This window comes from Sinohyriopsis cumingii, chromosome 7 (assembly GCF_028554795.1).
Source record: "Sinohyriopsis cumingii isolate HCF-2022 chromosome 7, ASM2855479v2, whole genome shotgun sequence".
Classification (NCBI taxonomy): Eukaryota; Metazoa; Mollusca; class Bivalvia; order Unionida; family Unionidae; genus Sinohyriopsis; species Sinohyriopsis cumingii.
Window position 1 is genome coordinate 127,009,571 of NC_142967.1, and position 26,988 is coordinate 127,036,558.

Genomic DNA, 26,988 nt, shown 5'->3' on the forward strand with positions numbered 1-26,988 from the left:
AACCAGAATTGGTGTTTGTCATTATACTGATCAAACATTGAATGGACTCGATGTCCAGCATTCTCAGACATCATTTACAGGAGTTATTTCCCCTGATTCCCTGTCCTTGGGACGTTACTTTCTAAAGCATTAATTTAGCAGTGAAGGACAGATTTCAGTCAAGTACTTGTCAACTTGTCAGGCACTTGTGAGACCTTTAAACAGTTTCATTGGTCAGCATTCCATATTATCACTTTGAAAAGTTTTGGCCTGAGAGTACCAGCTCCTCTTTTCAACACCCTATACAAGCCAGTTGGAGTGGGACCCTCTGCAATCCACCTGTCACAAATGCATCTAATTTACCATACATCTAAGATTGTCATTTTACCAAGTTGTTGTAAAAATCAAGAAAAAAATGGCTAAATAAAGTTGTTTTGGGTTTACTGTCATTTCTTAGTGCGGCATGACAGCCAGTGTAACTGTTGGAGGAAGAACCTGGTAAAACCCCAGTAAGAACCACTGACCCACAAGGTACTGGCAAGCATTCTCACATGCCCACATTGGTCAAGCCAAAAACTTGAATGCACAAGAACACAGATGTCTAAAAAATGACTAAAAATTGTAAAAATCAAAACTAAGATGTTTTCCAGAAAAGAGAAACTGAGGTGGAAATCAAATTGTTAACGAAATTATTTCCTTGAACAGTGGTGATGAGGTGAGGGATTGTGTATAATAAAATCATAACTTGCTTTGTTGCATAAATATGGTCAAGTTTGAAGAGAAAGAAGCAAAACAAAGAAGGTAGAAAAGATGGAGTTTCTACTACATCCTTGGTTTTTTTTATATATTGATTTTAGGCATGAGGGTCAGAAGAAGTACAAGATATGTATGGCCTTAAACAGCATCTGTAAGATAAACAGTGTTGTTTATGTTGAACCTACTGTGAGCAGCACTTATCCAAATTCTAGTTGATTTGTTTAGGTGGAATTTCTCTCAAGTTTTGGTTGTTTGGATTAAAGTGGAGAAATCTGATATATGTAAGTGGTATCAGATGATATGCAGGGCAAAGGGATGAACAGTGGGCTTCTCCTAACAATTACATAACATTTATTCAGTAGGAAAGTTTACTGTGTACAGAGGGTTGAACAATCTGCTTCTCCTAACAATTACATAACATTTATTCAGTAGGAAAGTTTATTGTGTAATGGCAGCATATATGCAGGGCAGAGGGATGAACAATCTGCTTCTCCTAACAATTACATAACATTTATTCAGTAGGAAAGTTTATTGTGTAATGGCAGCATATATGCAGGGCAGAGGGATGAACAATCTGCTTCTCCTAACAATTACATAACATTTATTCAGTAGGAAAGTTTATTGTGTAATGGCAGTATATGTCTTTTAAAATATGAGTTTCCATGTCATCAGCAGCCACCAGTCACATAGTATATTTCTCTTCAGCCTTTTGCTTATCAAAAGGCCTCTTCTACAAGTAGCACTACACATGTTGAATCATTCAGCTGTTATTGTATCCTGATATTGTCCCCAAAAAAATAATGTTTTCTTTGATTTTCCTGGATATCTGCAAATGGTAAGAGAATATTAAATTTAAAAGACAGATTTAAGACCGAAACATAACATTACATGTTAACTGAGTTCACCATCTTGGTTTTTTTTTGTTGTTGGTGTAGGATGACAAAGAAAACAGGCGTGATTTGGCCTGATCTAGAAAGGTCACTTGCATTAAAATTTCCTTGCATTTCATTCATATGTAACTAAATTCAGAAATGCAACAATACCTATGCTCTTGTTAATAGGTGTTATATCCAGATTAGGGCCTAACACATGTAAGACAGGTGGTAGGTGTATCCAACTTTGTGCCTGACACAAGACAGGCTCTGTATCCAACTTAGTGTCCGACACAAGCAAGACATGTGGTATATCCAACTTAGTGCCTGACACAAATAAAACAGGTGTTATAAACAGCTTGATGCCTGACACAAGTAAGATAGGTGGTATATGCAACTTAGTGACAGATACAAGTAATACAGGTAGTATATCCAACTTAGTGACAGATACAAGTAATACAGGTAGTATATCCAACTTTGTGACAGATACAAGTAATACAGGTAGTATATCCAACTTAGTGACAGATACAAGTAATACAGGTAGTATATCCAACTTAGTGACAGATACAAGCAATACAGGTAGTATATCCAACTTTGTGACAGATACAAGTAATACAGGTAGTATATCCAGCTTTGTATCAGATACAAGTAATACAGGTAGTATATCCAACTTAGTGACAGATACAAGTAATACAGGTAGTATATCCAACTTTGTGCAAAACACAAGTAAGACAGGTGGTATATCCAACTTAGAGACAGACACAAGTAAGACATGTCTCAGTGCATCTTAATTTATATAAAATACACTATATTTCTCCAAGAATATAGACAAAGTAAGAAGAATATACAAGGAACTGAGTGAGTGTGGTGGTACCTCCCAAAGTGGTCAGTATTTACTGTGGCTGTATAGAGGGCCCACTCACTTGATTGTGCTTTGGCACAAGTTTCAAGTACATGCAAGTTTTGGGAATCTAATTAAGCCATTATTATTTTGTACATGCGTTTGCATCTAATACATGTTTTGTTTTTGTTCTGGTAACACTTTCACTATTTTAGTCTGGCCAGTTGCTTTATGCATGCATTTAGTTTACAACTACTGGTAAATGTTAACAGGTTAAGCTGGGAACTTGGTGAGCTCTTGTTATTGTCAATAAAATGATACATATGTAGATACCATACACACTAAAGATGGCATTGCACTTGAACCTCTATGATGCAGCCTTTTTGGAGATCTGGTGCCCTTTGCATGTTTCCTCCGGATGTTATAGCCAATAATGTGTTAAAAATTGCTGCTAAAACCAAGAGCAACAGAAAGAAACCATCCTTCTCTCCAATTAAAGTGTTTGTGATGGTCAGTTTTGCTTGCTGGGCAGTTTCATTGGTCATTGTTACTGCTGGTCACCTTCATGAGCATGTTGTGATGGGTTAGTTATACCCAGACTGAAGTTAGAGGCCATAAAACCATTTCCATGGTATGGGGAAGGAAGTAAAATTTGCTTGCCTATGGTCTGACCTTTGAACCTACCTTATATATGCACTAAGCCATGTGCCTTCCCACTTTCCTTTCCAGTGTGGATGTTGAAATGTTTGCCTAGATGCTCAAAGTCACAAAAAGATGTTCTCAGACTAAAAGATCATTATAAGCAACAGTATGTTATTAATAATTATTTTAGTTGTTTGAACATGTTGGTAAAAGATTTGCATAGTTTTGGGCATATTCCAGGCCACTGTTGACTGTACTGTATAGACCAACTTGGGGGATAGGTAATGAAGGCAATTTGGCAATAACACTTTATGTGCTTATAATTTAGTAGTTAATTTGGTTCATGGAGTTCAGTAATTGGTACTTGTGGACTACCCTAATTAGGGATGAAATTGCTTTGACAAAATTTTCATTATACTTGTTTTGTAATTGAACACAGATGTTTTATGGAAAAATACATGAAAATTCTGGCTGAAAATAATGCATGGCATGTTGTGTTTTACACACCTTTCTTGTAAGTGATTGATGATATATTTTCAACAAAAGGCCAAAATTGTTATGAGATTGCTCATCTGACGTCTGCCTAATAGAGAAGTGTAAAAACATTTAGAATGCTTTTTCTTGACATTTCTTCCAGGGCAGTTGATTACATACTAGGAAAACATTTGCTCAAGGTTTCTCTAGTTTTTGATGGCAAATAAAATTGTATCCAATATTCCAAGGCCCTATTTGCCAGGATGCTTCTGTCAAAATTGATCAGATTCTGTTTAAAATGTTTTTTTTTCGTAAATTAAAAAGCTTCTCTGTTCAATAATGAAAGGTCTCCAAGCAAGGTCGAATTATGTTTAGCATTGTTTTAGAATAAATTATTTAAATGACAGGTTTTTCTATCTATAGGTGCTGTAGCTCCATTGGTCAAGTGAAAGATTTGTAATTCCAATGGTCATGGCCTCGGTACATGCCTGGGTTGTCTGCATTGGTGTCTCCTTGGAAATGCAGTTAGCTCCACTTTCTCAATATGATATTGCCAAATAGCATGTTGAAACTGACAAAACAAAAATATATATAAAAAACTTTATCATTGGCAATAGCGGCTGTGAGTTGAGTTGATGAAAGATAGGTGTTGATTCTACTTGAAAGATCATCATAAGACATGTTTTGTCGGAATCCATTGAATTGTGGCAGGCTTCATGGTAAGGCATGTTCTGTCGGAATCCATTGAATTGTGGCAAGCTATTTAAAGGTTTTTCTTTTTCTGAATAACAACAGATGTATTTTATGGTGAATTGGCATCATCTCTATGAATTGGAAAGGCATTTTTGCTAGGATGCTGCCAGATTTGGCCTGATTCTGTTGAATGACTTTTTAAAATAATTGTTTTGTTGAAGTCCAATAAGGCTTTGAAACTTGTACCTACCAGATCAATCCAAACACTATCCCATCACTCCTCTCTTTCCTTTATCCTTCTTGCTTCATTTTATGTTTGTCATCCATCTTGACTTTTTTCACAACTCTTGATTGCTTGCTTATTATTTAATTAATTATGTTCACGATGGAGAGGAAATTTTAAGTTGAGGTCCTCAGTCTGTTTGCATTGTATACATTTTTTTCGTATCTTCTCTTCAATAAAATATGTTTGAAACCAGAATGGTTTTCTGTTTTTAGTTATCACTATAATTGTGGATGATGGATTTGCATCAGTTGCATAAACTTGCATGCCTATAATATCAGGTTGCCATTTGTCAGATATATTTAAGGAATGTTGAGAAGGTTTTGTGAAGTTCTTTAAAGGTTTTTGTATGTTTTATAATAGTGGCCATAAGTGAAGGTGGATCAACATGATTTGTATAAACTGTAAATTCCTCTATCCCATGATGCATTATGTTTGGTCAAATTCTGTCTAGCAGTTTTTGAGAAGTCATTCCATGGTTTGCCTTTTTTCAGTAATGTTGGTCATATTTGATGGCATTGTGGTATTATTTGCACGAATTTGAAAACATGCTTTCTAAACTTTTGACAAATTATGTTGAGCAATTTTAATTATTAAGAGTTTTATATTTATAGTAACAGTGGCCATATTGGTATTGTTCAAAGCAATTTGAAAAACATTAATGTCAGCAGATGCTGTCAAATTCATCCAGATTTTTAAAAAAGGAAATTGTTGAAATATTTTTAATAACTTTGGCCATAGTGTATGACATGTCAGCATCCATTTTTTAAATTTTGAAAGGCCTTGATTCAAGAATGCATTTCAGAATCTTCTGCCATTTTGTCACACAGATTTTGCGAGATAACCTTTGTGAATGACAATGCATGATGGCTAAAGAACCATGCCATAAACTTGCAAGGCCATGTTAAAACCTCTTTTCTCATGGAGTAACATTGAACTTGCCTGGCCATGTTAAAACTTCGGTCTTTGAGTAACAGAACTTGCCTGGCCATCACATGTTATTGAGGTAGCATAAATTCTTGCCCATATCTATTTGCCCTGTCATAGATGTCTGCTCTTTCATGAATGTCTTTTGCCATGTCAGGTATGTCTGTGATTATTTATTTTTCAGCATGATACCTTTTTGTGAATTTAATGCATTCAGGCCAATTTGGTAAGAGATGTTATGTTAAGAATTTGTATGTTAAGTTTGATTTAAAGCTTTTTCATTCAAACTTTTAATGAATTATGGCTCCTCTTTTTCTTTGAACTTGGCCCTTTCATGTTGAACCAGTGCATTATGTATATTTGAACTTGGCCCTTTCATGTTGAACCAGTGCATTATGTATATTTGAACTTGGCCCTTTCATGTTGAACCAGTGCAAGATACATACCTGACTTCAGAATAGTTTCTTGTGAGTTTGATGGAAGGATTATCATACAGACTGATTACCTTCCAGGCATTAGTATTCTAAATAGGTTACAGTGAGTTTGATGGAAGGATTATCATACAGACTGATTACCTTCCAGGCATTAGATTTCTAAATAGGTTGCAGTGAGTTTGATGAAAGGATTATCATACAGACTGATTACCTTCCAGGCATTAGTATTCTAAATAGGTTGCAGTGAGTTTAGAGGAAAGGATTATCATACAGACTGATTACCTTTCATACATTAGTATTCTAAATAGGTTGCAGTGAGTTTAGAGGAAAGGATTATCATACAGACTGATTACCTTTCATACATTAGTATTCTAAATAGGTTGCAGTGAGTTTAGAGGGAAGGGTTATCATATCTGATTGTGTTCTTTTTTATGAGAGGATTACATTTTGACACTGAAATGATGAGCACTTGAAGGCATTGAATTCATCACCACATAACATGTGAAGAACCGCCTTTACAGATAATTAAAAATAGTACTAATTTCTTTAATAGTGGATGAAACCATATGCATCCACTCATTATAACACATTATCCATCCGCCATGAACTTTGTTCATTTTGTAACATATGATACTCATCTGTGAAATAATATTTTGGACCATCAGCAACGGAAGAACTTATAATATATTTACCCATTCATGTATTTCTGTAAGTGTGTTAGAGAATTAAAGTTTTAGACATCTTCATATGATTGGATGGAGTTTTAAATTGGATTTGGTATTTATTACATTGTCAGTCTGGCAGAGACAAACTCTTTAAGGTTCAGCTTCTTTCCAGGCACAATAGGGATGTGGAACAAATTACTGGCAACAGTTGCAAAAGCTCCTGACTTGGCATCTCACAAGAAGGAGCTTTCCACCAGCACTTTCTAATGGAATTTTCAGCTTCAAGTAAGACTGGGTGATTCTGCTGGTTGGGGTTCTTGTATCACTATACCACTATAGTAGCCAGATTGGTCTGAGTATAAAGGGACAAAATCATTGATTGTATAAAGGGACAAAATCATTGATTGATACTCTTTCACTTCTAGCTTTCATTCTTATACCTGTCCATCAGTACCTTATTTCCTATATTCCTGACCAAGCACCACCCATTGTTTATTGGTCAAGAGTGACTGCATCATTGCAGAGATATATGTTAACTGTTTTCATTGTGGCTTGTGTTATGTAAGTGTCTATTTTAGTACATTACATTGCTGATTTGTGCAAATTTAAGACATTGGTGCAGAAATTTTAACAGGTATGCATTATATTTTCCAACCTAACCTTTCTTACTTTATTAAATCCCTACCTGTACTGAGCAACTTGCACCTTTTCAATTGGGGATTGATTGAGATTTATAAGCCCTGCTATGCCAGGCTGACCATTCTTACCCATGAATTTGTACATAATTATCAAGGTCATTTGAAAACCAAATTAAACCATGCTATCTTGCATTGTATAGGTCAGTCAGTTTTGGCCTTAGTCTTTTCTAAGCAAGAACTTTAGTTCAAGATGGCTTTCCTTTACAAATGTGTGTAAAGGGCCTTATTCTGGGTTTGACTGCTATTACCAGTACTCTATGGTCACAAAGTAACAAATGTGTGTAAAGGGCTTTATTCTGGGTTTGACTGCTATTACTCAATGGTCACAAAGTAACAGAGTGAAAAAAAAGCCAGCAAGTTTTGTAAAACTTGACAAATAATTTCATTTTCAATGTTGTAAATGAAAATGTGGGAGGAACATGCAGTATTAATATGAAGTGAATCCAAAATAATCCTGATAAAGCTCTATGAAAGTCATAAAGAATGAAAAGTTCTGCGTAAATTTCAAAGTTGGAAATGTGCTGGTTTGCCAGGAATCATGATGTTGTCAAGATGGCATTGTCCAGAACTCCTTTGAATAATTCAGAATAGTTCCAGAATAATATTACATGTATAGTTAAAAAATGAGCATTTTCTGTTTCCAGTGAACAGTCCAAACAAATGTTTTTACCTGTTGAATAATATCGATGTACAACATAAAACATGTCTGCAGACTTACAACAGGAACACAGGAAGTGAAGATGACTTCAAGATCAGAATGAATGTCATTGCTCATTTTCCTCCTTACATATACTTCTGTTTTGACTGTATTTCACAATTAAAGGTTAATCAAATATATTTAGTAAAATTTTGTCAATTTTAGCTACTAATGGATATCACTGAAATCATCAGCTGTCAGCATCTAAAAAGGCTGGCTGGAGATATGTTTGAATGCTTTGGTTATGGGCATTAATGATGGTCAGTGGACACAAGATGTCTCTCTCTTGGTATTAGTATTGGCTACTAGGTGCCTGTCTCAGTGGTGTTAGTGTTGGTCAAGGGACACTAGGTGCCCATCTCATGGCATTAGTTCTGGTCAGTTGACACTAGGTGCCCATCTCATGGTCTGGTCAATGGTCACTATGTACCCATTCCTTGGTATTAGTGTTGGTCAGTGGACACTAGGTGCCATCACTTGGTCTTAGTGTTGGTCAAGTGGACACTGGGTGCCCATATCTTGGTTGTTAGTTTTGGACAGTGGACACGAGGTGCCCATCTTTTTTATTCACACTGCATATTTTAAATTATTGCTTCTATGCCACTTTCTGTTAGGATCGCCAATGCTGTTTGTCAGCCATTATTTGAAATCACAGAAGAAGATATATGCATATCCTTCAACTTGATCCAGTTAACATACATCACGTCATGATTTTGCATATAGTACAAAATTAAAAAGCAAAGTTTGAGTTTTTGGGAATGGGGTGAGGATGGCATCATGTTTGGGGTACTCACATGGAGAAAGTTTACATTTTTCACTTCCCCTTTGCTTTGCTTGCATTGTTGGCACATGTAAAATAATTTGTTATAAGGCAGTTGAAGCTGATGCTGTCCATCAAACTATTTTACATGCTTCAAGTTATTCACCCACCATTTACTATGGCAAATGTTCCCACTAGGGTGTAAACAGCTGACACCATTAGTTTTTCAGTCTATCTGCCTGTATTATTCTTCTGACTTTTTGAAACTTGGACAACACAGACTGTGTAAATTATCTGTGCCTTTTTATGTACATTCCATAAGGCAAAGTGTGTTATTTTATGCAGTTGTCCAGCCATTGCCTATTTTGGTTTTCCCCACAACAGTTGGCCTGGTCAACAATGTACAGTTACCAGGCTTTGTGGATAGCATGAAGCTGCGGGTGAGGAAGCAACATTTTTAGGGGGATCAGACAATCAATGGACATGGTTACTGTGACTCACAAAATAAAATATTGTTTCTCTTCATTTGAATTCTTGACCATGCATCTTCACCAACGTTAGTGTATTACATGTATATTGGGCAGGAAAGAAGTAATTTGAGTTTTGAGTTGGAAGTTAAAAGGTCAAGGTCATTGAGAGAAAAAAGATTTTTGCATAATAACATTAGTGCTTGCAAACTTACATTGACTAATGTTTGACTTCCATTCTAGTATGAATGAGGTATATCAATCTTGGGGTCAAATGATCCCAAAATAAAGATTTTTGTGGGCCACAGAAAAATGAGTTTTCAAACAAAACTTTAATTTTATTGTAAGTTCCTTGACCAAACATTGTGGATGCCTTGGACTTATGGTCACACAATTTTTTTAAGATTCTGTGTTCTAAAGTTTGCATGTCATTCTCATAGTATGCTTGATAAGTAATTTTATGTAAATAAAGTTTAATGTTATTTGCCAGCAAAGAGTATCATTAAAGATGGGGCAAACATGCAATGTGCTGTTAATGCCACTTATATTCAGTTATGCATTACCACCCACCCACCCACCAACAGATTTGAGCAAACTTATAACAGTGTCTACATCTCATTTTTTAAAGTCTGTCAATCACACCCCACTGTTTAAAGTTTTGAATCACATCCCATTTAAAGTCTGTCAATCACATCCCATTTAAAGTCTTTCAGTCACATCCCATTTAAAGTCTCTCAGTTACATCCCATTTAAAGTCTCTCAGTCACATCCTATTTAGTCTCTCAATCACATCCCATTTACAGTCTCTCAATCACATCCCATTCATAGTCTTTCAATCACATCGCATTTAAAGTCTTTCAGTCGCATCCCATATAAAGTCTTTCAATCACAACCCATATAAAGTCTTTCAATCACATCCCATATAAAGTCTTTCAATCAAATCCCATTTAATGTATTTCAGTCACATCCATTTAAAGTCTTTCAATCACTTCCCATTGTTTAAATTCTATCACATCCCATTTAAAGTATTTCAGTCTCATCCCATTTAAAGTCTTTCAATCACTTCCCATTGTTTAAATTCTATCACATCCCATTTAAAGTATTTCAGTCTCATCCCATTTAAAGTCTCTCAATCACTTCCCATTGTTTAAATTCTATCACATCCCATTTAAAGTATTTCAGTCTCATCCCATTTAAAGTCTCTCGATCACATCCCATATAAAGTCTTTCAATCAAATCCCATTTAATGTATTTCAGTCACATCCATTTAAAGTCTTTCAATCACTTCCCATTGTTTAAATTCTATCACATCCCATTTAAAGTATTTCAGTCTCATCCCATTTAAAGTCTCTCAATCACATTCCATGTTTAAATTCTGTCATTCACATCCCATTCTATCACATCCCATTGTTTAAATTGGCTCTATCACATCCCATTGTTTAAACTCCTTTAATCACATCCCATTGTGCACAGTCTTTCAGTTTTATCTCATTGTTTAAAATCTCAGTTTAAAGTTTTTAGTTGGAACAGACAATAACATGCAATCACATCTCCTTGTCTAAAATCTCAATTTTTGAAGTGTTCACTGGGAACAGTGTGAGAGAAGTTGTTACTAACAATCACGGTCATCTCTGTAACTTAATTAACACATTAATTGCAATAATTATTTTACACATTAAGTAACAGTTCATGTGTTCATTTGTTTTGAAACTGAAAGAAGACTAATAAGGACCATGAAGAATCACTTTGCATCCAATAACTGGTAAAAGTATCTTGTAAAATGTATTATTTAAAAGTATGATGATTAAATATGCAAACCCAGTATACTACACTGAGCGCAGGCAATATTTTGTAGTTTCCCCAAATGTTGACCCAATTTTCATCAGGAATTTTTTTGGGGCAAAAAGTGCACTTTCACTATATAGACACTTGCATGAAGAGTCCAACTGCAAACTGCACAGACCTAGATCTGCCATCACATAATGCACCTGCAGAGCTGGGTTTATGATGTTGGTTCAACTGATTACTCATAACAAACTGCACAGACCTAGATCTGCCATCACATAATCCACCTGCAGAGCTGGGTTTATGATGTTGGTTTAACTGATTACTCATAACAAACTGCACAGACCTAGATCTGCCATCACATAATGCACCTGCAGAGCTGGGTTTGTTGGGAGTAATCAGTATTACAAACAACATGGACCCTTATCTGCAGGCACATCATGCTATTGCCAGTCAGGCTCTGTATTGTTTGCAGTTGGACCAGTAAGCAAGTATATACTGTACATGTTTTCATTATGTCCATCTGTGTCACCTTTTTTGGTGCTAACAAGGGTCATAGTGGCATGAATGTGATAAAATGCTGGACGCAATGAATATCTATTTTAAAACTGTGCAACTGGAAATGTAAACATTCAGGATTTATATTTTTTGGCCAAGTTGCAATGTTTTAATGATGTTAGTTTCAGTTGATTTCAGGTTATCCAGATATCCTAAGTCTACATTTTTTTCCCCACGAGTCACATGAGCATGTGCTAGAACCTATTGCAGTAATTTAAATGTCCAAGAAAAACAAAACAATGCTGACAATAATGTTAAGGTGCAGAAATGGTCAACAAAGCAACTAAGATTACCCCATTTTTGCAGCACTGTTAGTACATTATTATTTTTTGTTCATTTGTCCCTCTAAATGTTATGTCCCCCAAATTTTGGAGTGTGACATGCAGTGGTCTCTGCACTTGGAATCCTATTTGCAACATTGGAAACCAAATTTGACACACTTTATTTTTACTCTGCATGATTTTTTTAGTGCCTAATTCATATTTTGTCATGTAGTATACAGTGATGGTATGTGAGCTATTAGATCTAACAGTATCCTGTTTTCTTTTCACAAAGTACATATGTTGAACAGATTTCATTCAGCTTTTGATCTTTGTATGAGACACAGAGGTGCACTTTGCAACAGGTCTCTAGGTACTTTTGTTACTCTAGTGTGAACAGACAGCAATTAATTGCTTTTCTTTCCTCCCTTGTCTGAGATTCGCCAATCAGAACCAATACCTCTAAAGTGTTGTAGCCAATCAGAATTCAGAACAGCATGTCACTCAGCCAATGGAGATAATATCTGGAAAGATTTAGGGTTGAATTGGAGTGTTTATAATGGGGAGGAGGTTCAGCCTACTTGCATACAACACTGCTACCCTTAATCTGTTTTGATGATTCTCTGACCCCATTCAGGATCAGTAAACCAGTTTCACAGGATTTTATTTTGAGAGATAATTTTGAATTAAATTCATTTGTCTTCATTTTATTTTCAAAAGGATTACAGGATATGAACTGAGTGGATATTTAAAAGCCAATTAAGGATTATAATTCACTGTAAAAGGTATGTAGTTAACAGAGATATAAACTGAGTCCATATTTACAGCCAGTTATTGGATTACCAGTATCTAGGTAAATCACTTTAAATAGTAGGTAGTTACATAGACAATAATTTGTTTTTAAAAAGTTTTAATGTGTGATCTTGCTTTCAGTCATTCAGTTTATTTGATGCAAACTACTGCACTTGTTGCCTGGAAGAAATGTAATGTTCATATGCATGAAAGTTTAAATATATGAAATGAGTACCAAGGTCAATTTTAGAACACTTTCATAATAAAACAGTGTGGAATCGGCCAGATTTATGAATCCACTTTCATGTGCATGTATATTGAAGTGTGTGTGCCAAATTTCATTTAGAATTACTAATTTCACCTGTCCAGGTAGATAGCCTTGTTATCCCTTTAGGTGGGAGGTCATGTCACTTGGTAAAATTGACAGGTAAAGTGTGCTACCTTTACAAGATATAGCATGTACATTGGCTGAAGGTTCATCACACTTGATACTTTCCAGTCAGTTTGTAACCCATTTCGGCTTTTAATTACAGGCCTGACATTTCAAAATAGTTGCACAGATTCACTGTTTCTCAGGTATTAGGATTATGCTGTTGCTAGTGGATATAGTCACACCAAGAGTAGACTTTTACATGTCCTGACCACTGTGACATGGACATAAAGAACAGGGTAGAACACATTCAGTTAGGTTGGGACATTGATGTGTCCTTTTTGCATTGAAGTCATAATTTTTATGTTAGGACTTGAGTGTAAAGTCCATTGTTGACTGTGGTAGATTTGGATTGAAACAATGATGGGTGGCATAAAGTCTAATGTTGACTGTGGTAGATTTAGACTGAGACAATAATGGGTGGCATAAAGTCAGATGTTGGTACAGTTGGACTGAGACAAAGATGGGTGGCATAAAGTTAAATGTTGGTAGATTTGGACTGAGACAATGATGGGTGGCATAAAGTTAAATGTTGGTAGATTTGGATTGAGACAATGATGAGTGGCATAAAGTGAAATGTTGATAGATTTGGATTGAGACAAAGATGGGTGGCATAAAGTCCAATGTTGGTAGATTTGGACTGAGACAAAGATGGGTGGCATAAAGTCCAATGTTGGTAGATTTGGATTGAGACAATGATGAGTGGCATAAAGTGAAATGTTGTTAGATTTGGACTGAGACAAAGATGGGTGGCATAAAGTGAAATGTTGGTAGATTTGGACTGAGACAAAGATGGGTGGCGTAAAGTCAAATGTTGGTAGATTTGGACTGAGACAATGATGGGTGGCATAAAGTGAAATGTTGGTAGATTTGGACTGTGACAAAGATGGGTGGCATAAAGTGAAATGTTGTTAGATTTGGACTGAGACAAAGATGGGTGGCATAAAGTGAAATGTTGGTAGATTTGGATTGAGACAAAGATGGGTGGCATAAAGTGAAATGTTGGTAGATTTGGACTGAGACAAAGATGGGTGGCATAAAGTCAAATGTTGGTAGATTTGGACTGAGACAATGATGGGTGGCATTAAGTCCAGTGAAGACCATATTCATTCAGACCGAGACAGAAGCTCAGTATTGATCATGTTCATTTTGGTCTGAGATGTTAAGTCCATGGTGATAAATTAATTCCTCCCCAAATGTTTTATTTTACAGTTTTTTTTGGCAGCAGTCATCGTTTCGTTTTAATTAACAAAATGGAGAAAATGTTGGTCACATATTCTTAATGAAAAATGTTGACTTTCAAACTACCCAGAGTAAGACTAAAAATATGATACATTTGAGTGTAAACAAAATTGACGTTATAAAATTTCTTTTAGTATGACAAAGAAAAGGAATTTTGAACTAGTTCTTTATATGAGGGTTTGACTTTAAAATAATCTTATCTTACAATTCTGATAGAAAATGGGAGGTTTATATTAATTACACTTCGTAAAGGGGGCCCTGAGTGGCTGAGTGGTCTAAAGTGCTCTCTGTTATGGATCACTGCCATCTCACCTCTGTCTGCATGGGTTCGAGTCTCGGATTCAGCCAATGTGGGTATGTGAGAAAGCTTGCCAGTAGCTTTTCGTGGGTCAATGGTTCTTTCCGGGGTTTTCCCGGGTTCTTTGTCCACCATTAATACTGGCCGCCATGCATAGCCTATCGTGTGCTGAAAAATGGCGTTAAATCCTACAACAACAACAACACTTTGTAAAAGTAATACTGCCAATGATGGATGCACATAAATGTCATGTGTAAGGGAACAAAACATTGCATTTCCCTCATGCAGGTGTGTCTCCTTCATGCAGGTGTGTCTCCCTCATGCATTTGTGTTTCCCTCATGCATTTGTATTTCCCTCATGCATTTGTGTTTCCCTGTCTTGTCTGATTTAGTAAAATAAACAGTTTATTGCCTTTGTTTGGGGAAGATAAGAAGATTTGTTCATCCGCAACAAATCCCATTCAGGCTTTGTCCTTGTGGAATATAACTTGCCTTGGGCATTCATATCACCCATAATGGGGCAATATCTGTTTATGCTGTTATAAAATTGTACTGTTATAAAATTATACTGTTATAAAATAAACTGTTTAAGGAAGTTGTTAGACACTTTTATTTTTGCAAATTTTCATGAAAGATGCTTAATAATTAATGAGATACTACTAAACTTTAAATATTAAATAAAGCTTTTCTTATATTGTTACACCCCAGTTGCTGTATAACACATGGCAACCTGGAAAATAGGGTACAGTAAAAAAAAAATAATCTGTAACCATTTCCATAGTAATCTGACCTTCTTCCCACCCCTTTTTGATTTGTTGAGTGTGGGATGATTTGGGGGGGGGGGTGCAGATTATTTACATAGTAGCAGTCCTAATCTTATTTGTTTATTGGATAAAATGATAACTCTGTTTTAGTTGTGGACCATTATGTGACCATTGTGTCATGATTTATTTTTATCTGTAGCAAAAGATAATTTTGGAATTGTTATTTGCAAGGATAAGGTGTAGATTTCTGACAGGAGAAATGTAGATAACGATGTAATTTTTGGGATTTATTATTATCAAATTAGCATCAAAGAATTTACAACAGAAATAGAAAGTTATTTTTAAACTTTCAGCCTTCCTCTTTATATGGAAAAGTGACAAAAGAGTTTGCATTTTGAAACTTATATTAATAATGTGTTTTATTGAAACAGGGATTGCATGTGAAAGCAAGGCAAGGTGAAGTGCATTTTCCATTCTGAGTCTGTTTAAGCAGAATGACAGCCTTGATAGCAATAATTTAATGAACCATATAAATATATGTATGTATGTATGTATGTATGATAGTGTGTGAATGTGTGTATATGTGTGAATGTATATGTATATGTATGTATGTATGTATGTATGTATATATATATATATATATATATATATATATATATATATATATATATATATATATATATATATATATATATATGTATCTATGTGTGTGTATATATATATATATATATATATGTATGTGTATATATATATATATATGTATGTGTATGTACATGTGTGTATATGTGTATGTATGTGTGTATATGTGTATGCATGTGTGTATATGTATATGTGTATGTATGTATGTGTGGTATGTATGTATGTGTGTATATGTGTATGCATGTGTGTATATGTATATGTGTATGTATGTATGTGTGGTATGTATGTATATGTATGTATATATGTATGTATGTGCATGTTCATGTATAGGGATTAACAGCACAATAATCAATATAACCATGGCTATACAGTGCCAAAAGGTCTGAAGCTGATATGGTAATAAAGGCAGCAATCTTGCCAAAATCTCCAAGAAGAAAACTTGATATGGTAATAAAGGCAGCAATCTTGCCAAAATCTCCAAGAAGAAAACTTGATCAACCCAAATAAGTATGCACCTTGAAATAAAAGGTAAAATAAAAAAATGTTTTAAAAATCTAATCAGTCATCCAAAAAAATGTCATTTATTATATACTTAAGTGTCAAATACATTTTTAAAAAATGTGAAATAATTTTCCATAATTCTGATTCAACAAATAAATGGAAACTGCATTACCTGTCATACGTGGAATTTATTTTTTACTGAAGGAGAATAGTTATATCTTGTTATCACCATGACAACAGATGATGCATTGCTGAATTGGACTTGCTTTGTGGTTAGATTGAGAAAGAAGGTACAAACTGTCAAAATCTAATTTAACCCAAAAAACTATGTCATCATCAAGAAAAATAATGTACAAAATATCAAAATGTAATTTAATGCAAGAAACTAGGTCATCATCAAGAAAAATAATGTACAAAATATCAAAATGTAATTTAGTGCAAGAAACTAGGTCATCATAATATTACAGCTGACTTAAAAGTCACAGATATTCATAGGTCACCAGGTGAAAGTGAGGTGAGTTGCCGAAAAGGATGGTGGTGTGGTGTTCTGAAAAGTCATTTTAATCTTCTAAGGTTTGATTCAGCAGCAAGTTTGATATATAATTAAAAAATGTTTTTCTCAGTGTTTTAATACAAGATGTGTTTCACCTTGTTGTACCAAACAAATTATATATTTGAACTCGTGAATTCATGATTCATATTTACATGGGAAAGAAAATATCTGTATCATACGCAAGTAAGAAGTGTGATTTTAAGAAAATCATTTATATTTTAATCTCAGATCTGACATGAATTTAGATTTGATTTGAAAATCTTAATTATCAATGACTTGACATTGGAATAATGTTTCTTGCTGAATTTAAGTTATTATGAATGGAGATAATGTCATATAAACAGTAATATGAAAGTCAACTCCAATAAGAAAAATACTTTTTGATAAAAAGACAAAATAATAGGGACACACGTTGCATTTTGAAAGACATGAACTGCAAATCCATTGTTCAACTGACTGCTATGTAGTTACCATAATATTAGGCCAGGCCTTGAGTGATAGTTCTTTCAGTTACTTAAAAGTACTACTGTACGGTGTGATACAGAAAAAAATGAGGATATGAGTTGATTCAGTTTTAAAAGCTGCAGCAATTACTTGGACTTTGTCTAGCAGAACTGGCCCTTAGATTGTAAATCCATGGTGTAAGATTGACAACACAAAGGTAACCCCAAACTTTCCAATTCATGAACTATGATGAATTTTGTGAAGATTGACTGTTAGGTCATAAAGGGACACCCCTAAATAAATGAGTAAGGAATTGTTTCATGATTGACTCTGCCATTATAAAGAGAACCCCAAGACTCCTCTATAAAGAGTGACGCATTTTTTCAAGGTTGGCTGGGACATAAATGGACCCCCCAATACATCATTGAGGAATTGTTTCATGGTTGAATGTGACATGATAAAGGGAACCCCCAAGCCTCCTGTATACACTATTGATGATGAATTATTACTTGGTTTGAAGGTTTGACTGTATCATCATAAAAAAACGCCCCACCACCCATAAAATAATCAGTGATGATTTAGTTGATTTTTGTCCCTGCATGAAGGGAATCTCGTAACCCATCTGGACATAAATGAAAATTGTTTAAAGACTGGTGCCATTAAAAAAGGAATAAATTAATTTACTTTATACATCAGGCAATCACATTACAAATTTATAATGTGTATCAAATTATGACTGACTGATATTTTTCTTGGAAAGTTGCTCAAACTTTCTCATTTTCACAAGCTTATCTCACATGAGCTATATCAAAAGTCACTCAATACCACAGGCAGATATGGCCTCAGATTATGAGCCCCCCATTTCACATGATAACCTTGCATAAAATTGTTTTGTCCTCACTATTTGGACTGGGTTGATTAGGTTACATATTAATAGAGAGGTTAAGTTGGTACATGTAAGTCAATCTCCTGAAGAACATCAAACCCCATTAAACCCAACCAACAGCATGGAGAGCCATTGAGCCGGAAACTTGAGGTTTTTGATCATTGAGTACAAGATTTTACAGCTGATGTGAAAACAAGTGGCTTGTTGTAGATCAAGTTGTCATTGCAATCATTGACTTATTTTAACTTCACAGACAACCTGTAAGGTCCAGTTTATTTTTGATGTAGTTGTCACCTTAGCATGCATGTCCCTACATCCTTCCATCCACATATCAGTCTGTAGGAATATATATCTCAATGTCCCAGATTATTTTTGCTTTACATTTCAGCTGGATAAAAAGCTGGGCCATGTTTCCTGTAAAAGCTTAGGATCACCAATTGCTGATTGATACATAGAAGTAATGAATTTGGTCTCTGTAATCCCACCACCAATTGCATTTGGACTCTGTAATCCCACCACCAATTGCATTTGGACTCTGTAATCCCACCACCAATTGCATTTGGTCTCTGTAATCCCACCACCAATTGCATTTGGACTCTGTAATCCCACCACCAATTGCTGATTGATACATAGAAGTAATGAATTTGGACTCTGTAATCCCACCACCAATTGCATTTGGACTCTGTAATCCCACCACCAATTGCTGATTGATATATAGAAGTAATGAATTTGGACTCAGTAATCCCACCACCAATTGCTGATTGATACATAGAAGTAATGAATTTGGTCTCTGTAATCCCACCACCAATTGCATTTGGACTCTGTAATCCCACCACCAATTGCTGATTGATATATAGAAGTAATGAATTTAGACTCAGTAATCCCACCACCAATTGCTGATTGATACATAGAAGTAATGAATTTGGTCTCTGTAATCCCACCACCAATTGCATTTGGACTCTGTAATCCCACCACCAATTGCTGATTGATACATAGAAGTAATGAATTTGGTCTCTGTAATCCCACCACCAATTGCTGATTGATATACAGAAGTAATGAATTTGGACTCTGTAATCCCACCACCAATTGCATTTGGACTCTGTAATCCCACCACCAATTGCTGATTGATATATAGAAGTAATGAATTTGGACTCTGTAATCCCACCACCAATTGCATTTGGACTCGGTAATCCCACCACCAATTGCTGATTGATATATAGAAGTAATGAATTTGGTCTCTGTAATCCCACCACCAATTGCTGATTGATATATAGAAGTAATGAATTTGGACTCTGTAGTCCCACCACCAGTTGCTGATTGATACATAGAAGTAATGAATTTGGACTCTGTAATCCCACCACCAGTTGCTGATTGATACATAGAAGTAATGAATTTGGACTCTGTAATCCCACCACCAATTGCATTTGGACTCGGTAATCCCACCACCAATTGCTGATTGATATATAGAAGTAATGAATTTGGTCTCTGTAATCCCACCACCAATTGCTGATTGATATATAGAAGTAATGAATTTGGACTCAGTAATCCCACCACCAATTGCTGATTGATATATAGAAGTAATGAATTTGGACTCAGTAATCCCACCACCAGTTGCTGATTGATACATAGAAGTAATGAATTTGGACTCTGTAATCCCACCACCAATTGCATTTGGACTCTGTAATCCCACCACCAATTGCTGATTGATATATAGAAGTAATGAATTTGGACTCTGTAATCCCACCACCAATTGAATTTGGACTCTGTAATCCCACCACCAATTGCGTAAACTACATGCAAATACATTAAATATAATGTTTCTTGAAAGAAATGTTTTGCCTTAATGTCCTGACATTTTTGCAACCATTCTGATACATCTTAGTAAACTTCTATCATTTGTTTCATTTTATTTTTTAGCTGGAGGTAAATACAGCACAAGACTTAATAGCTATGTGTTGTCAGTCAAGATAGACTGTGCCATTGTTTTAAATATACAAGTAAGGTGTACCTGTTCTCGCTTGACACAAATCTCAAGATTTTTGCCCTTTAATTTAAACCAGTCACACATTTCACAGAGCTTATCCTAATTCTTTGTCCTGGTTTTGTTGTTTCAGACAAAGCTGTACCTATTTTGCCAATAGGACAACATACATGCATATTTACATCGGTACGTATTGAAGAATCAACGTCATAAAAATTATTGTTTCACATTTAGAGTAGACACTGGTCACATTTGTTGTTGTCTTGATGTCAAGTTTTTGTTGTGCAGTTCATTATGTTTACATTTTCGTACATGTGACAGAATCAGGATATCAAATCAGTAGATTTAAAAATTTTGATCAGTAGATGGGTTCTAAATTAGTAGATCTTTTCTTAACATAAATTTTCCATTCTTCAAGGGGATTTAAAACAAAACAAATGCAGTTTTTGCCATAATAGGTACTGTATTCTCAATCATAACATTTAACTTTGGATTTTTACACTGATAGCAGATGGTTATGGGACCAGGTTTGCATTTCCTTAAAGCCATTGTTATAAATATTCTTTCTCTTTGGCCTGACTTGCTTTCATCTTTTCTATTGATTTAATTTGAGGTTTTGGGATCCTACAATTTGCACTGTTATGTCAAAGAGTTGTGTGAAGTATGAATCACTTATGTCTCATTTGAATAAAGGTAAGTTCCATTCTTAAACATATATCGGCTTACTTGTTTGATGTTAGGAAGAAATTCAGTTGAGGTATGAGGACTCTTACTTTCGAACCTTGGTCTTTAAGCCACCCATTCTTTGATTGTTGTTTACTGAAGTGAATAAATATAATATCATATTTCCTCTGTTTTGGACACAGAGACCATCACCCAAGATTCCCAAGTTCACTTTGTTGTTTACAGGTACACACAATACAGTAGTATTAAGTTAACTTTGGGAAATCACTTTTCATGAAACTGAATTTGATTCTCAATCACCAGCTGGAATCCATTAATAAGGTAACTTTAGGAAACCCACTTCATGAAACTGAATTGGATTTTCAGTCACGAGTAGGAATCCATTCAAAAGCAGATATTTACTTGTGTAGGACCTGGTAGATCATAACATTGTCAGTGTATTAAATGTGATGGCAAATTGGGGTTGATGCAGGTTGCAGTTAGGTCTGATGAGAGTATATATATCCATCCAGTGATTCTTTAAGCCTTTTTTTCTGTTATGTCAGGTTGGCTTTTGGATCATTTAAAACTCTGGAATAGTTAACCTCTTAGCTGAAAATTTTGTATTGAACTTGTCACATTTTAAACAGTGTTACAAGAATTTTTGTGTTGAACTTGTCACATTTTAAACAGTGTTACAAGAATTTTGTATTAATCTCTTCACATTTTAAAACAGTGTTACAAGACATTTTGTATTGATCTCTCCATATTTAAATAGTGTTAAAAGAATTTTATGTTGAACTTGTCACATTTTAAACAGTGTTACAAGAATTTTGTATTAATCTCTTCACATTTTAAAACAGTGTTACAAGACATTTTGTATTGATCTCTCCATATTTAAATAGTGTTAAAAGAATTTTATATTGAACTTGTCACATTTTAAACAGTGTTACAAGAATTTTGTGTTGATCTCTCCACATTTTAAACAGTGTTACAAGAATTTTATGTTGAACTTGTCACATTTTAAACAGTGTTACAAGAATTTTGTATTAATCTCTTCACATTTTAAAACAGTGTTACAAGACATTTTGTATTGATCTCTCCATATTTAAATAGTGTTAAAAGAATTTTATGTTGAACTTGTCACATTTTAAACAGTGTTACAAGAATTTTGTATTAATCTCTTCACATTTTAAAACAGTGTTACAAGACATTTTGTATTGATCTCTCCATATTTAAATAGTGTTAAAAGAATTTTATATTGAACTTGTCACATTTTAAACAGTGTTACAAGAATTTTGTGTTGATCTCTCCACATTTTAAACAGTGTTACAAGAATTTTATATTGAACTTGTCACATTTTAAACAGTGTTACAAGAATTTTGTGTTGATCTCTCCATATTTAAATAGTGTTAAAAGAATTTTATATTGAACTTGTCACATTTTAAACAGTGTTACAGGAATTTTGGTTGATCTCTCCACATTTTAAACAATGTTACAAGACATTTTGTATTGATCCCTCCATATTTAAATAGTGTTAAAAGAATTTTATATTGAACTTGTCATATTTTAAACAGTGTTACAAGAATTTTGGTTGATCTCTCCACATTTTAAACAGTGTTATAGGACATTTTGTATTGATCTCTCCACTTTTTAAACACAGTGTTACAAGACATTAAAACTCCTGAAGACACAGAATTTTGAAAATGCAGCAGTACAATTCTACAAGCTAAGCATTTGTTGGACATTTCAGATGATATTGTTCAGGACAGAATTGTACAATTTGAAATCCATTACTTTCACATGATTATGTGTGTGAAAATGAAATTATAGCCATTTTTTTAAGGTAACTGAAGATTTGCAGACATGACTTCAAAGACATTTCTGCTAGAATAATGCAATGTTTTTGTTTGTTTTTTTTATTTTAAAAGGTTTTTCTGTCTTATTAAATCTACTGTTCGTTGGAAAATTGAAAACCAGTTGCAGATATGCTCTTCTAATTTGGCACAGTTTTGCTGTGCTTGGTTGTAAGTTTATCTTACATGAGGTCATACTTGTCAGTTAGGAGGGAGTTTATCTTCAATCCTGAAATTCTTGTGGAGCTTTCTTGAAGTTTAGATATTATCAAATAATACAGTTCATGTGAAGGCTATGTAAATGTTGAGTTGAAATAAGAAGTTGTAAGAACAGCAAATTGTATACAAGACTATTGTTCTGGTCAAAACCCATTGGTTTCATTGTAGTAGAGACTGGATCTTAATTATAGCCTGTGTATTACTTTCCACATTATACACTTTTATTTTCTTGTATCAAATGTATATATCTGTCTTATGGTTGAGCATTGTTTCTTATTATGGTGTCTTTCCATCTGTTACCAATTTATTTTCTGCACAAAAACTCTTCCACCATCTGCAATTACCAAACTTTGATGGCTTGCATTGTGGTAAAGATTTAAGGTCAAGTTGCAGAAGGTCAGGGTCACAGGGTCACAGGGTAAAAGGCATCTGTTTGCATGATGATGGTAATTCTACACCTTAGAACTGAACCAGACATTGTTGCTGGCAAGTACTGGATTCAAGGAAGATGTGTTTTGATTTAGTGGACTTTTTAATATGAGGCAGACTGCATATTTTATATATATATATATATATATATATATATATATATATATATATATATATATATATATATATATATATATATATGATACAAGTCATATGGCGAATAACAGTCCTTTCAAGTGCAAGGGACTATGTGTGTCAGGCATTGATTAAGATAAATGCAAATATTTTGCTTAATTTTTAATAAAGGTTCCTGAAGTGGATGCACATTTTATGGGTGGACATGTTTTAGTAGGTATTCCGTAGATTGGTAGACATGTTTTAATAGGGGTTCCTTAGGTGGCTAGACATATTTTAATAGGGGTTAATTGGGTGGCTAGACATGTTTTAATAGGGGTTGTTTAGGTGGCTAGACATGTTTTAATAGGGATTCCCTGGTGGATAGGCAAGTTTTAATAAGTATTCCCTGGTGGATAGACATGTTTTAATAGGGATTCCCTGGTGGATAGACATGTTTTAATAGGGATTCCCTGGTGGATAGACATGTTTAATAGGGATTCCTCTGGTGGATAGACATGTTTTAATAGGGATTCCTCTGGTGGATAGACATGTTTTTCAGCAAGATACTTTTGTTAAAGTTATACAGCTGTTTATATTTCTGTTCCATTCAAGTGTTGTACATGTGTGTTGGCAATAGCAGTTATGAAAATCTTCAAAGGCAATGAAATATTTCAGATGGCAGCTGAGTTTAGTTGTAACAAAGAGAGTGCTGTAAAATGTCAGTTTTCATGTTGTTGGCCTAAAGCCAGACCCAATGTTAAAATTAAGGACATAATGGTTTGAACACCTGCATAGACAAAAATTAAACTAGACTCAGGTTGTGTTTATCTTGTGTAATTTACCCCTGTAAGATCAACACACATTGTTTAATCTATCCCTGTAAGATCAACACACATTGTGTAATCTACCCCTGTAAATCAACACACATTGTGTAATCTACACCTGTAAGATCAACACACATAGGCTCATGTTTCAGTTTGTAGTAAGAACATATAAACTGTTTCCCTCTGTTTTGTCATTCAGTGTTTCACTGATTGAGAGCTTTTTGTGTGAAACCAGCAAAAATAGACTTACCTTATTCAATCTGCAAGTTCAAGATCATTTCACGATAGTTATTTCAAGTTAAGGTACTGGACATATCACAAATCAGGTATTAATTCAACCTGATGAAACTTTTAATTGTTACTGTTTATGGCTATTTTAGACATTCAGTGTACATTATTGTTAATCTAATGTGAGATACAGCTATTGCAGGGTGTATTGTTAAGCAAAGATCAAATACAGATGTTTCAGGGTGTATTATTAATCTAAGGTCAGATACAGCTGTTGCAGGTTGTATTATAAATCTAAGCTGTTTCATGGTGAATTGTTAGTCAAAGGTCAGATAGATGCCTCACATGGCAGAGTGGTGGGAGGTGTTTGCCTTTACAGACCACTGGTATCTCATCTCTGTCTGCTGGAGCTAGAGTCACAGTTTGGCCAATGTGTGTATGTGAAACAACTTACCAGTATTTTCCCATCAGTGGTTCTTTCCTTGGGCTTTCCTGGGTTCTTCCTTCACCAAATACACTGTCATGTATAGCCTATCATGTGCTGAAATCTATCATCCACCCACAAAACCTAATTAAGGTCAGATACAGCAGAGTGTATTATTTTTAATCTAAGGTCAAACACACAGGGAAAATATAGATATAGCTTTTGTAGAATTAATACAAATATTTTTAGTGTAACACTTCAGACATGTGTTGACTGTGAATTTGCTGTGTAAGCAAAGATAAAAATTGATCAGAGAGCATATAAACCGCTATTTATTCCAGTAAAGACTATATGCTGTTGTTGGGTTGTTCAGATAGTTGTTTATTCCAGTAAAGACTTTAGGCTGTTATTGGGTTGTTCAGAGAGTTATTTATTCCAGTAAAGACTATAGGCTGTTATTGGGTCGTTCAGAGTTGTTTATTCCAGTAAAGACTATAGGTTGTTTTGGGGTTGTTCACAGAGTTGTTTATTCCAATATATGCTCCAAGCTCTTGGTGGGTTGGTCAGAGTTGATTATTCCAGCAAATACTCCTGGCTGTTTGTGGGTTGATTATTCCAATAAAGACTTGAGGATGTTGCTGAACTTGTTGGGTTGTTCAGAGAGTTGTTTATTCCAATATATATTCCAACCTCTTGGTGGGTCAATCAGAGTTGATTGTTCCAGTAGGCTGTTGGTGGTTGATCAGGGCTGTTTATTCCAATACTCTAAGATATTGTTAGGTTGATCAGAGAGTTGTTTATTTCAATAAATGCTCCAGGCTGTTGGTGGGTTGATCAGTTGTTTTTTTTTATTCCAATAAATTTTCCAGACAGTAGGTGGGTTGTTCTGAGTGTTATATGGCAAGACTGATTGATATTCATTCCAATAAAACTCCAGGCTGTTGGTAGGTTGTTTCAAGAGTTGCTGTTTATGTTTTATATTTGTTAGATTTCATGGCACTGTAACATTTTTATTGACAATATCATACTGAGGAAATTGGAGCCAAGTACCTTTCCATAGTGGCAACTGAGTTGGCCTGGGTGGATTTTGAACCTGTCACCCTTGGAATATGAGTCTGATGTTTTACTACCTTTTCTACCTTTACAAAAGTATACATATTGGAAAATGAGCAAGTCATCTCCTGTCCAGTTGATGAAAAACTTGATAAGGAACTTGAATTTACTTTTTTTGAACATTTGATTCAGCAACTCAGTTATATCAGTATAAATGGGTTTAGATGTTTGATAGGATTCATGTATTTCTGTAAGTTAAATACATATATACATTTTCCATTAATATATCAGTGAAATGGATCAGTGGGCTTAAACAGGTCAGTGGGCTTAAATGGAGCACTGGTATCAAAATGGTAGCTGTTGACAATATTTCACAATTGACCTGAACCAAATAAAGAAACATGCAGGTAAAATCTTACCTGGTTAATCAGATAGATCGATACATTTTATATATAAAAAAATCATAATTTAGTTTTAACACTTACCCCCACACACACACACACACATTTTCTCTTTTGCTTGCTCTGTCTTTCTTATAGAGAGTAATGGTAGCATCCTTTATTCTGTCTGGACCTTTATTGCTGATTTAGGGAGTACTGATTGTCATCAGTGTGACTTCATATTTTGTTTTGTCTTGAGCCAACAATTATCATTAAGATGGCTTCATACATTGTTTTTATCTTGAGCCAATAATTGTCATTACAGTTACCTCTTATTTTGTTTTTGGCTTGACCCAAAACCATTTTACTGTTCTGCTAATAGTACATCATAAAGGAATTGTTTGAAATTGTCCTGGGCCATGGTTGAATATCTAAACCTTTTTTCTTAAGACTATCTGCAATAAGATCATTTTG

The 26,988-nt window shown here is 34.6% G+C and overlaps 1 protein-coding gene across 5 annotated transcripts in view; it reads left to right on the forward strand.

Annotated features, from left to right (window-relative positions):
* The window catches only part of LOC149796087 (roundabout homolog 2-like), a 394,782-nt gene that overhangs the window by 120,329 nt on the left and 247,465 nt on the right, over nucleotides 1-26,988 (forward strand). For 3 of the 5 annotated variants that reach the window (XM_089966001.1, XM_089966005.1, XM_089966004.1), the window contains exon 3: nucleotides 20,455-20,507. The exons of 1 other annotated variant lie outside the window; for it this stretch is intronic. The gene's annotated coding sequence lies outside the window, so the exon portion shown is untranslated. Of the gene's footprint in view, nucleotides 1-12,428; nucleotides 12,577-20,454; nucleotides 20,508-26,988 lie in introns of those variants that run through there. One more of the 5 variants, XM_089966003.1, reaches the window with a different exon arrangement.